At 37.9% G+C, this 9,981-nt stretch overlaps 1 protein-coding gene across 1 annotated transcript in view; it reads right to left on the reverse strand.

Moving 5' to 3' along the window:
• Positions 1–3,420, reverse strand: part of serpinc1 (serpin peptidase inhibitor, clade C (antithrombin), member 1) — a 30,288-nt gene extending 26,868 nt beyond the window's left edge. Inside the window, exon 1 of the mRNA XM_055165218.1 lies at positions 3,283–3,420. The gene's annotated coding sequence lies outside the window, so the exon portion shown is untranslated. The remainder of the gene's footprint in view (positions 1–3,282) is intronic.
• Between the last annotated feature and the right edge of the window lie 6,561 nt (positions 3,421–9,981).

Below are 9,981 nucleotides of genomic sequence, written 5' to 3' on the forward strand. Positions count from 1 at the left end.
GCAAATCTGGTCACACTAACCTGTATTCACCTGAGTCATGTCTTTTAATCCGACAGAAATTGAACCACATCAGCGACACAAGAGCTGGAGTTTTATCTTCACTGAGTTTATGCAAATTAGTGATGTGGTTTTAAGTTTTGTTTCTGTGAGAGTTGAACAAAACTGAATTAAACACATTATAATGTCAAACGGGCTGATGTGGCTCTAGAGTCGTTACGGTTTATATGTCGTAAAGTTGAATTTATTTATGCAGATTAGTAGTGCAGATAGTAATAATAATGATGATCATTTTAATATAAAAACGTTAATGATTAATCGATAATCGACCGTTAATTCTTCCGACGATCGATTAAGAAAATTTCATCGAATGCCCATCCCTAGTAGTCAGTAGTAGTAGTAGTTTATTTTCTTTGATCAGTTAACATAATCATACATCATATAACAATGATTTAACAAAAAACAAATTCTGCAGTTAATGCGTATCAATAAGGTTATTCTATCGATCGAAGGGATTTAGGCTGAAGTTCAACACTTGTTTTGCCAAAACCTTATGAACATGAAGAACAGGAGACAAGACACAGAACTATTTACAGAAAACAACCAAAAACTCCTCTTTATGAGAGCAGGAAAGGAAATGTCCCTAAATCTTTTACTGTGCACATAAACAGTGTTGGGGAGTAACAGATTACATGTACCAGAGTTATGTAATCAGAGTACAAATGATGAGTAACTATTCAGTTACAGTTACTGTTTCAGTGAGTGGTAATTGGATTACAGTTACTTTGTTGAAATAAATGGATTACACAGAGGGATTTTACTGTTTTCACATTTTGGACTAAACCAGGACTAAACTAGGATTAAACCAGGACTAAAACCAGGACTAAACTTGGACTAAAACCAGGACTAAACCAGGACTAAACTAGGATTAAACCAGGACTAAAACCAGGAGTAAACTTGGACTAAACCAGGACTAAAACCAGGACTAAACTTGGACTAAAACCAGGACTAAACCAGGACTAAACTAGGATTAAACCAGGACTAAACCAGGACTAAACTTGGACTAAAACCAGGACTAAAACCAGGACTAAACTAGGACTAAAAACCAGGACTAAAACCAGGACTAAACTTAGGACTAAAACCAGGACTAAACCAGGACTAACAACTAAACAGGACTAAAACCAGGACTAAAAACCAGGACTAAACCAGGACTAAAAACCAGGACTAAACCAGGACTAAACATGGACTAAAACCAGGACTAAACCAGGACTAAACTAGGATTAAACCAGGACTAAAACCAGGACTAAACCAGGACTAAACCAGGACTAAACCAGGGCGAAAACCAGGACTAAAACCAGGACCAAACCAGGATTAAACCAGGATTAAACCAGGACTAAAACCAGGATTAAACCAGGACTAAACTAATACAATATGACACCAACAGTAGTGTGGACGTAATTATGACCTCATATAAAAATCATTTTTCTATCAATAATATTTTTAATCTGGTCAAGTAAAGACTGAACAAACATGAATTTTTCAGGATGTTGTTGTTACATTCACGTAGTTTTAAAAAACATGACAATATCAAGTAATCCAAAGTATTCAGATTACATTAGTCACTTTAAGTAATTTAATGGATTACGTTACAAACTACATTTTGGGGTGTGTAATCTGTAATCTGTAGGAGAAAACATTTTAAAAATAACTTTCCCAACACTGAGTAGAGCCAAGTGACAGTGGTACAGGAGATACTCACACACAAGACTAGAATTTTAATATATAAGTCGCAGGAAACACCCAAACCATGAAAAAAGTGCAACCTGTAGTCCGAAAAATACACAACTTCTTATCCTGTTTGACCTTTTCTTATAAAGACGTGCTGTTTGTTTGTGCAGTGAGCATCGTACGAAAAGTAAACAATATTATATCATTAATCAGTTAATCAAATAAACTATCAGATACTGTACGTGTGTTTTCTACTGGACCACACTTTTAGACTGGATTAAAAAATCAAGTATTTTCACTAAAAACATTGAATAAAGCGAGTTTTTAACCGCCACAGATACAATAAACGAAAATAAAAATGTTTAAAGTGCGTGTCGTTTTGAGTGGACGACGGAGTGTAAGGGTCAGATACAAAAAAAAACATGCTGGAGCTACGAGAATAAAGTCATAACATTTCGACATTAAAGTCGTAATTTTACGAGAATAAAGTCGAAGTTAAAATAAAGTTAATATTATGAGAATAAAGTTATAATATTACGAGAATGAAGTCGTAATAAAATCAAAGTCAAAGTGAAAAATGCGGCAGAAGAAGAACCTTGTTTGTCAATATAAAACCAAAAATAAGAAAACGAACAACAATTTATTGCGCCTCCAGACTGAACCAGAACTAAACCAGGACTAAACGAGGTCCGAGACCAGACCGGCACTGAGACCAGGACTTAGACAAGGACTGAGTCAGGGACCAAGACTGAGACCGGGATCAGACAAGAACTGAGACCAGGATTGAGACCGGGAACAGGACCAGGACTGAGACTGGGACTGAGACCAGGACCAGACCAGGACTGAAAACGGTTTAGTCCTGGTTTCAGTCCTGGTTCAGTCCTGGTTCAGTCCGTATGTGGTGCAATATTCCCGCATCGCATTTTAAAGTCACGGAAACGTCATTTCCCATTTCCGTGACTTAAACCAGGACTAAACTAGGACTAAACCATTTTCAGTCCTGGTCTGGTCCCGGTCTCAATCCTGGTCTTTCTGGTTTGGCTCTGGACCTGATTTAGTCCTGATTCAGTCCTGGTTCAGTCGAATGAACGAATGAATACACAGATTCTTCTCCTTTACAAAATGCTCCAAATTCTCCATTCTCCACTCGTTCAGACTTTCCGAGCCGCCGATATTCTCATCATATTACGACTTTATTTTGACTACGACTTCATTCTTGTAAAATTACTACTTTATTCTTGTAAGTTTACGACTTTATTCACATAAAAAATATGACTTTAATGTCAAAATGTTACGACTTTATTCTCGTAGCGCCAGCATTTTAATTATTTTTTATCTGACCCTTATACTCCGTCGTTTGAGTGGACGATCCTTTGAGTCTATAAACTATAAATATTGCTTAAATAAAGTCGTGTTATCCAAGCGTATTTGTCCGCCCACACAAAATCTGAAGAATCTAACTCCCCCTTTCAGATAAACTTAGATGAAAAAGAGACAGGATAAAAGAGAGATATCAAGACTGAACTTTTAACTACGACTGATAAAATAAAGTCCTACCTGAATGCTTGAATATCGAGTGTCAGAGATGTGTTTAGTCCAGATAAAGACGAGCGGAGACTAGAGGAGGACTGGAGCGGGTCTGGAGCGGGTCAGTGTCCCTCAGAGCAGAGCCAGACCTTTGGACGGATCGATAGGCCCGAGTCAACACTCCAATCGCTCGGACTTGTTCGCTACGAAAGCACAGAAACAACAAAAAGAAGAGACTCACCATATGTTCTTAAAGGGATAGTTCGGGTTTTTTTGACATGAATCTGTATGTCAGCCCCGTGAGCAGCGTCGTGCATCAACACCGACTTACCCCCGACAGCGTCCGGTGAGCAGAGATACTGGCCGTTTTCGGTGCTGACGAAAGTTGTCCGGCAAGTTGGCTGGGGACAGTAAAATAAAGCGTTTTTCTTCTCAAAACAACATGTGTTCAAAAGAGTGAAACATTTGCACCACAAAACCATCGTCCTCAAAAAAGTCAGACCTCATAATCACTTGGCACTATTTTCTCTCCGTTCGTATCACTGCGCCCTGCCGCCATGTGACAGCCGCGCCTGGTTCACAGCCTGGATAATCAAGAGTTTGCATCATTTTTTAGATATATTCTTATGTGTCTTATACGAGCTTATATACTTATGGCTCTAGCTCTCGTTAGCTCTCTCGCGTGGCGGCGTCTGCGCATGTAAACACTGCCAAACAACTACAGAAAGTGATGGATCCGTGCGCAGCTGTCACATGGCGGCAGGGCGCAGTGATATGAACCCGCTGGCCCCGGGCAACTTAAAGTTTTATCCGGGCAAGTACTCTCGTCTGCCGATTTGCCCGAGCGGGCAAGTGAAAATAAAGCCACACAAATCTAGTCCCCCAATAATAATAACTATTAATTTGGGTTAAAAAACGAAGCGACGGGTTGTCTGCTCATAACGCTTTTTTTTTTTTTCGTGAAAGGAACAGAAAAGTCCAACGTTGTTGACTGCCGCGAAAAACGGCCGCGATGCTCACTTCATGTTTTGTCTTTCCCACTGACTGTAAGGCAGCTTAAATAAAACGGACGTAGTGTTACCCTGCCTCCTGCTCCGCAATCTTTGCCCAGTCAATCAAAAATGTCCCATAGTGCCACTCCACCCCTTTTTTCTGTCCGTCACTCTAGTGTCAGTGTCAGTGACAAACAAACTAAAGAATATGATCCCTACCTTTTGCTGATACATTTTCCATTGTGTGTAATGTTTATCTTGGAATCCGTGATAAAATAAAGCTCCAGAAGAGTATTTTATGCGAAAAGTTTGTTTCGGTTTTTGTTTTTGGCGGCTCTCCTCTTCTCAACGCGTCAGAACTTCCTCCGCTGCCCAAAACCTCATCACGCACGCACAACCCCGGAAGAAAGTTCAGAACGTTCGCAGGGATCACATGGAAGATTTATGCGAGCGCCACTGTTCAGCGCTAAACTGCGGCTCAAGCAGGATCCACAAGGGAATGACGAGCCCTAACAGTAATAAACAGTTACATTTACCAAATGTATTAGTATGTTTCTATATTTACCAATGAAGGATCTGGTTTAGGCCTGATATAGACTTGATTGTGATACCTAGAAAGTTAAATATAACATACATATTATTTGGTTATTATAGGGGGACCAAACTTTCAAAATTCAAAACTGGGACACACCTGGGTTGGGATGTTTGGTAGAAATGAAAATGTGAAAAGAGCGTTTAAGATAGTCCATTGTTATGTAGGGGTGTGCAAAACTATTGAAAGATCGATATATCGTATTGTTTAATTTGATAATACAGTATTGATATTGTGGGCTGCTGTATCAATATATCGTGAAGAGTATTTTGAGGTATATTTTACTAAATTATTTTGTGTAAATGCTACAATTGTGTTGACATTTTCACTGTTTTGAGTAAAATTGGTGTTTTTTATCTTAACTTTGCACAGACTTAGTGGACTTACTGTCAGCAGAGCAGTGATGTAGAATGTGATGTCATCACATTCTACATCACTGCTCTGCTCACATCACCATAGCAACAAGTAAACTTATTTGATGTGTATTTGTATGTAATGTAATGTAATGTGGGTCACCATGGCAACAGAATGTTTGTTCAGAATGTTCCGTGGCTTTGATGATTTAGGTCATAAAGCTTTGACTCTTTGTGTCTGTGGGTAACAGAGGTTGTAGGTGTAGACATATCAGGGCGTAGACCAACTGTGTGACACAAGTGAGTTAAAAAATGAGCTGCAAGCAAGAAGGCAAGTCCATTTGTACCTTTTTTAACATGCGTCGTAGAACTTCTACATCTGCAGGGTTTTACAGGAAGCAAATGGCCAACAACTGTGAGGTGGAGGATCTGTGTCCGCTGCTCCTCCACCTCACAGCCAGTGAAGAACAGACTAACGCTGCTCCGATGAGACAGAACCTGGAGCTCCAGGACAAGATTATGTCTGAGAAGGAATGCAGAGAGAACATCAATCGAAAGAAGAGGAGAGGATGGTTCTCCTGGTTCTCCCGTTGCGTTTGGATCACCTGGAGAACTGAATATACTTATCATCCACTCAACTGAATTGAAAATGGTTTGATGGAACAATTAGCTCACGTATGAATTCTTAAATTTGTATTGGAGCCAAGTCTAAATGTTTTCCATTCTTACCTTTTCATTAAATGTTTATTGTTATTAATTGTTATTTATTTATTTGTTATTTGTTTATTGTTATTAATGTTTTCATATAAAATATCACTCTCCCCGAACTGCCACCTTGGGGTGGGGGAGTTTGAGTACCCGAATGATCCTAGGAGCTATGTTGCCCGGTGGAGCATTTTCAAACTACCCCCTTCAAAAATTAGGGTTAGGGTTAAGGGAGGTAAGCTTGAAACCGTTTTCAAATTACCGGGGGGTAATTTGAAACCAGCTTCAAACTACCCCCCGGTAGTTTGAAACCTTTACACTGGGGCATTACGCCCCTGGTAGGGTCTCCCGTGGCAAACAGGTCCTAGGTGACGGGGCAGACTAAGAGCAGTTCACAACACCCTTATGAACTTAGAAATAGCGAGGACCGTGACGTCGCCCGGTATGGAGCAGCCGGGGCCTGGGGTTGGGGCTCGAATGCGAGCGCCTTGTTATGCTTTTTTAAAACAACATGAATGTACCAACCACATCCTGAAAATTCATGTTTGTTTTCTTCAAACTGTCTGTTGAGCCCAAGTCTCCATGAACAGACTTTTGTTTTACTGTAGAGATGCAAAGACAAAGATGTTTTGTCTGCTAAAAAACACAAAAAGTCCAGTCTTTCCTTAACCAAATTAAAAATATTATTGATGGAGAAATGATTTTTATATGAGATCACTGCTGCTTTAAATTATGTTCACTCTACTTTTAGTGTCATATTGTTTAGTCCTGGTTTAGTCCTGGTTTAGACCTGGTTTTAGATCTGGTTTAGTCCTGATTTAGTCCTGGTTTAGCCCAAAATGTGAAAACAGGAAAATTACCTTTTTCTTTTCTTTCTTTATTTCCACTGCTTCTTTCCGTAGTTCACCAGCAGAAGACTAGAACTTGTTTTTCATGAATCTAAACAACCTCAAATGTCTCTGAAACACCACACAGATCCACCAACATGACGTACATCTGTCCCCAACGACTCAAATCCAAACACGAGGCTCCAAAATAAGAATAAAACATCTATACACTTTATTAGAAATGATAAATTATAAAAGCAAAATCTCAGGGAAAATATATAAAACACTTAAAACACAAAGAAACAGGCACACGTAAACAAAACAAAACAAAAAAAGAGGCAGATTTCCTACAAACGTTAAAAGCACCATTAATCTTCAACACGTCCACACTCCGGGCTGCGACCACACTGTGGGGAAACGACCGCGATTCTCAAAAAAATGAACACTTCTTGAGTTAATACTGGGATTTTGCGGTTAATTTTGTGCATTTTCTGTCATTTGAAACTAAAACAAACACTTTGAAATTCTGCTTTCTCCTTAAAACGCCCTGATCTTTCGTGCTAGATTTACTGTCGTATTGCAATGAAAAGGAGCAAAGCATCATGGTCTTTGTAGTCTTTGTTGGCTGCTGTAACAGAACCGTGACGAACGAGCTCGTGGTTTTATAAATTGTAAATTGAGAAGTCACGTTAGTTAAAATAATCCTTCATTTTAAGTGCCACGTTTGAAATACGTCAATAAAGTTTAGGTTTAGTTAAAAAATAAAAATAAAAAGCAGATTCCAACTAAACACGCAACGGAATTTGGCAGATTAATTTCACACGATTGTAGTTCGGCTTTGAGATTTTAGAATCTACAAAAACCTCAACTACAAACTAATTTAAAAGGTGCATTCGTAAATTTTTATAATAAATTGGCAGATATGAAAATTCAATCAAATTTTTTGTAACACTAAATGGATTTCACAAAACTAAATTCTGGCAGCGCATTTCCTAAAACGAAACTTCTAATTATTAAAAGAAATTAATAATTGCCCAATGTGTCTTTCCTTTAAAAATAAATAAATAAAGAAAAGAAAAGGAAAAAAAAAAAAAAGAAAAATAATTCAATAAATTTTTTGTAACACTAAATGGATTTCACAAAACTAAATTCTGGCAGCGCATTTCCTAAAACAAAACTTCTAATTATTAAAAGAAATTAATAATTGCCCAATGTGTCTTTCCTTTAAAAAAAATAAATAAAATAAAATAAATAAATAATAATAATAAAATAAAATAAAAAAAGGAAAAAAAAAAAAAAAATTGAAAAAAAATTCAATACATTTTTTGTAACACTAAATGGATTTCACAAAACTAAATTCTGGCAGCGCATTTCTTAAAAGGAAACTTCTAATAATTAAAAAGAAATGAATAATTGCCCAATGTGTCTTTCCTTTAAAAATAAATAAAATAAAAAATAAAAAATAAAATAAAATTAAAAAAAAAAAAAGAAAAAAAAAAAAAAAAAAAAAAAAAAAAAAAAAAAAAAAAAAAACGCACACCAGTTTCTGTAGAAGTGCAAATGCAAGGAGCAGTCAAATAAAAGTGAAAAATGCATTTGGACATCTGCCATCTGAGTGTGTTATGCATTTTATTTATTTTTTTTTCCACTTTTATCGTGCTTCATCATGCCGTGTCTCAGCTACTGCCATGTTTTTATTTCATGTGTCTTTTATGTAAATGGCTCTGTGAAAAAGCAGCAGCTCCTTCAGTCCAAATGCAGCCTCATGAATGTTAAAAGTAAAAATGTTAAAGGTCTCGTATTACGCAAAATTGACTCTTGTGAGCTTCAAGTCGTGTTATGACGTTTCCTCGTCAAAAACAAACCTGGAGTTGTGTTTTGTTTCATTCACACCTTTATTATCAGTCTGTCTGTATCTCCAAATCTCAAAATGCTCATGTAGTGGTAGTTTTCAAGTGAACAGCTCCTTTTTACCTTTTGTTCAGTAAAGATTGGAGATAAAATTATTCCGGCCTTTCTGAAAGTCTAACTGACGACAGCGACGCAGAAGAGGAAGCGGCGCGACGTTTACCTCCGGAGGTCGAGGAGTTGTTCAGAAGTGACACCGAGGATGAAGAATTGAATGGATTTAGTGATTTGGAGTGAGATGGAGAGTTTGTTAAACTTGTTCTGTTCTGTTGTTTATGTTATAGTTTATCTGAAGAACTGTTCATATGTGACGTTAACAGTCTGTTCTTCTCTCTTCTATTGTTATACACGCATCACGAATTTCGGACTTCCGGTCACTGCGCAATGCATACTGGGAAGGATTTTCAAAAAAAGTGAGAACCAATTGTCAAAGTCGATCTTTTCAAGTCTTTTGAACCATATGACTTTTGTTTCTGGTTCTGATATTGTCATATTTCAGTTTTGGGATTCGGACATCGTAATTGCGTGGTTGTTCGATGTTCTAACAGCAGAAAAACGGGCTTTGGACGTTTGCGAACTCCATAAATGCAAAAGTGAATCAGATGTGTGTGACTCAAACCTCCGTTCAAACTGTTTCTCTTCCCAACAAAATTGAAAAATAGTGAAAGGTGAAGGTGATGGGCAGGATTGATCCACAGGAAGAACCAAAAAGGAAACATTTGACTGACTAAATCATCCTGAGTTTGCAGAGAACATTTTGTATGTGGAGCGACAACAAAGTGGGATCCTGTTTGTTAATGTAGAGGAGCAGAAGACAAACAGACTGAGCTGCACTTTCTTGTTCTTGTTGTTTTACAGCAACATCACGTCTTGGTCTCTTTGCAGTGGAAGGTGTTTCTTGGTGAACAGCTGGAGTCTTTCGCTTTGGCGTTGACTTTTTAAATTCGTAAACACGACTAAGCGAGGGATCGGGATTTTGCTTTGTTGTCGCTCCACAAACAAAATGTTCTCTGCAAACTCGGGATGATTTCTTAGGCAGTCAGAGGTTTCCTTTTTGGTTCTTCCTGTGGCTCAATCCTGCCCATCACCTTCACCTTTCACTATTTTTCAATTCCGTTGGAAAGAGAAACAGTTTGAACAGAGGTTTGCAGTCACACACATCTTCCGAAGCCCATTTCTCGAGTTGTTTTCCGCTGTTAGGATCCAACAACCACACAATTACGATGTCTGAATCCCAAAACTAAAATATGACAATATCAGAACCAGAAACAAAAGCGATACGGTTCAAAAGACTTGAAAAGATCGACTTTGACAATAGACACATCCCACTGGGAAAACAAACAATCATCTTT

This window comes from Boleophthalmus pectinirostris, unplaced genomic scaffold (genome assembly GCF_026225935.1).
Source record: "Boleophthalmus pectinirostris isolate CB_2022bp ecotype Guang Dong unplaced genomic scaffold, ASM2622593v1 HiC_scaffold_7, whole genome shotgun sequence".
NCBI classification, from domain to species: Eukaryota; Metazoa; Chordata; class Actinopteri; order Gobiiformes; family Gobiidae; genus Boleophthalmus; species Boleophthalmus pectinirostris.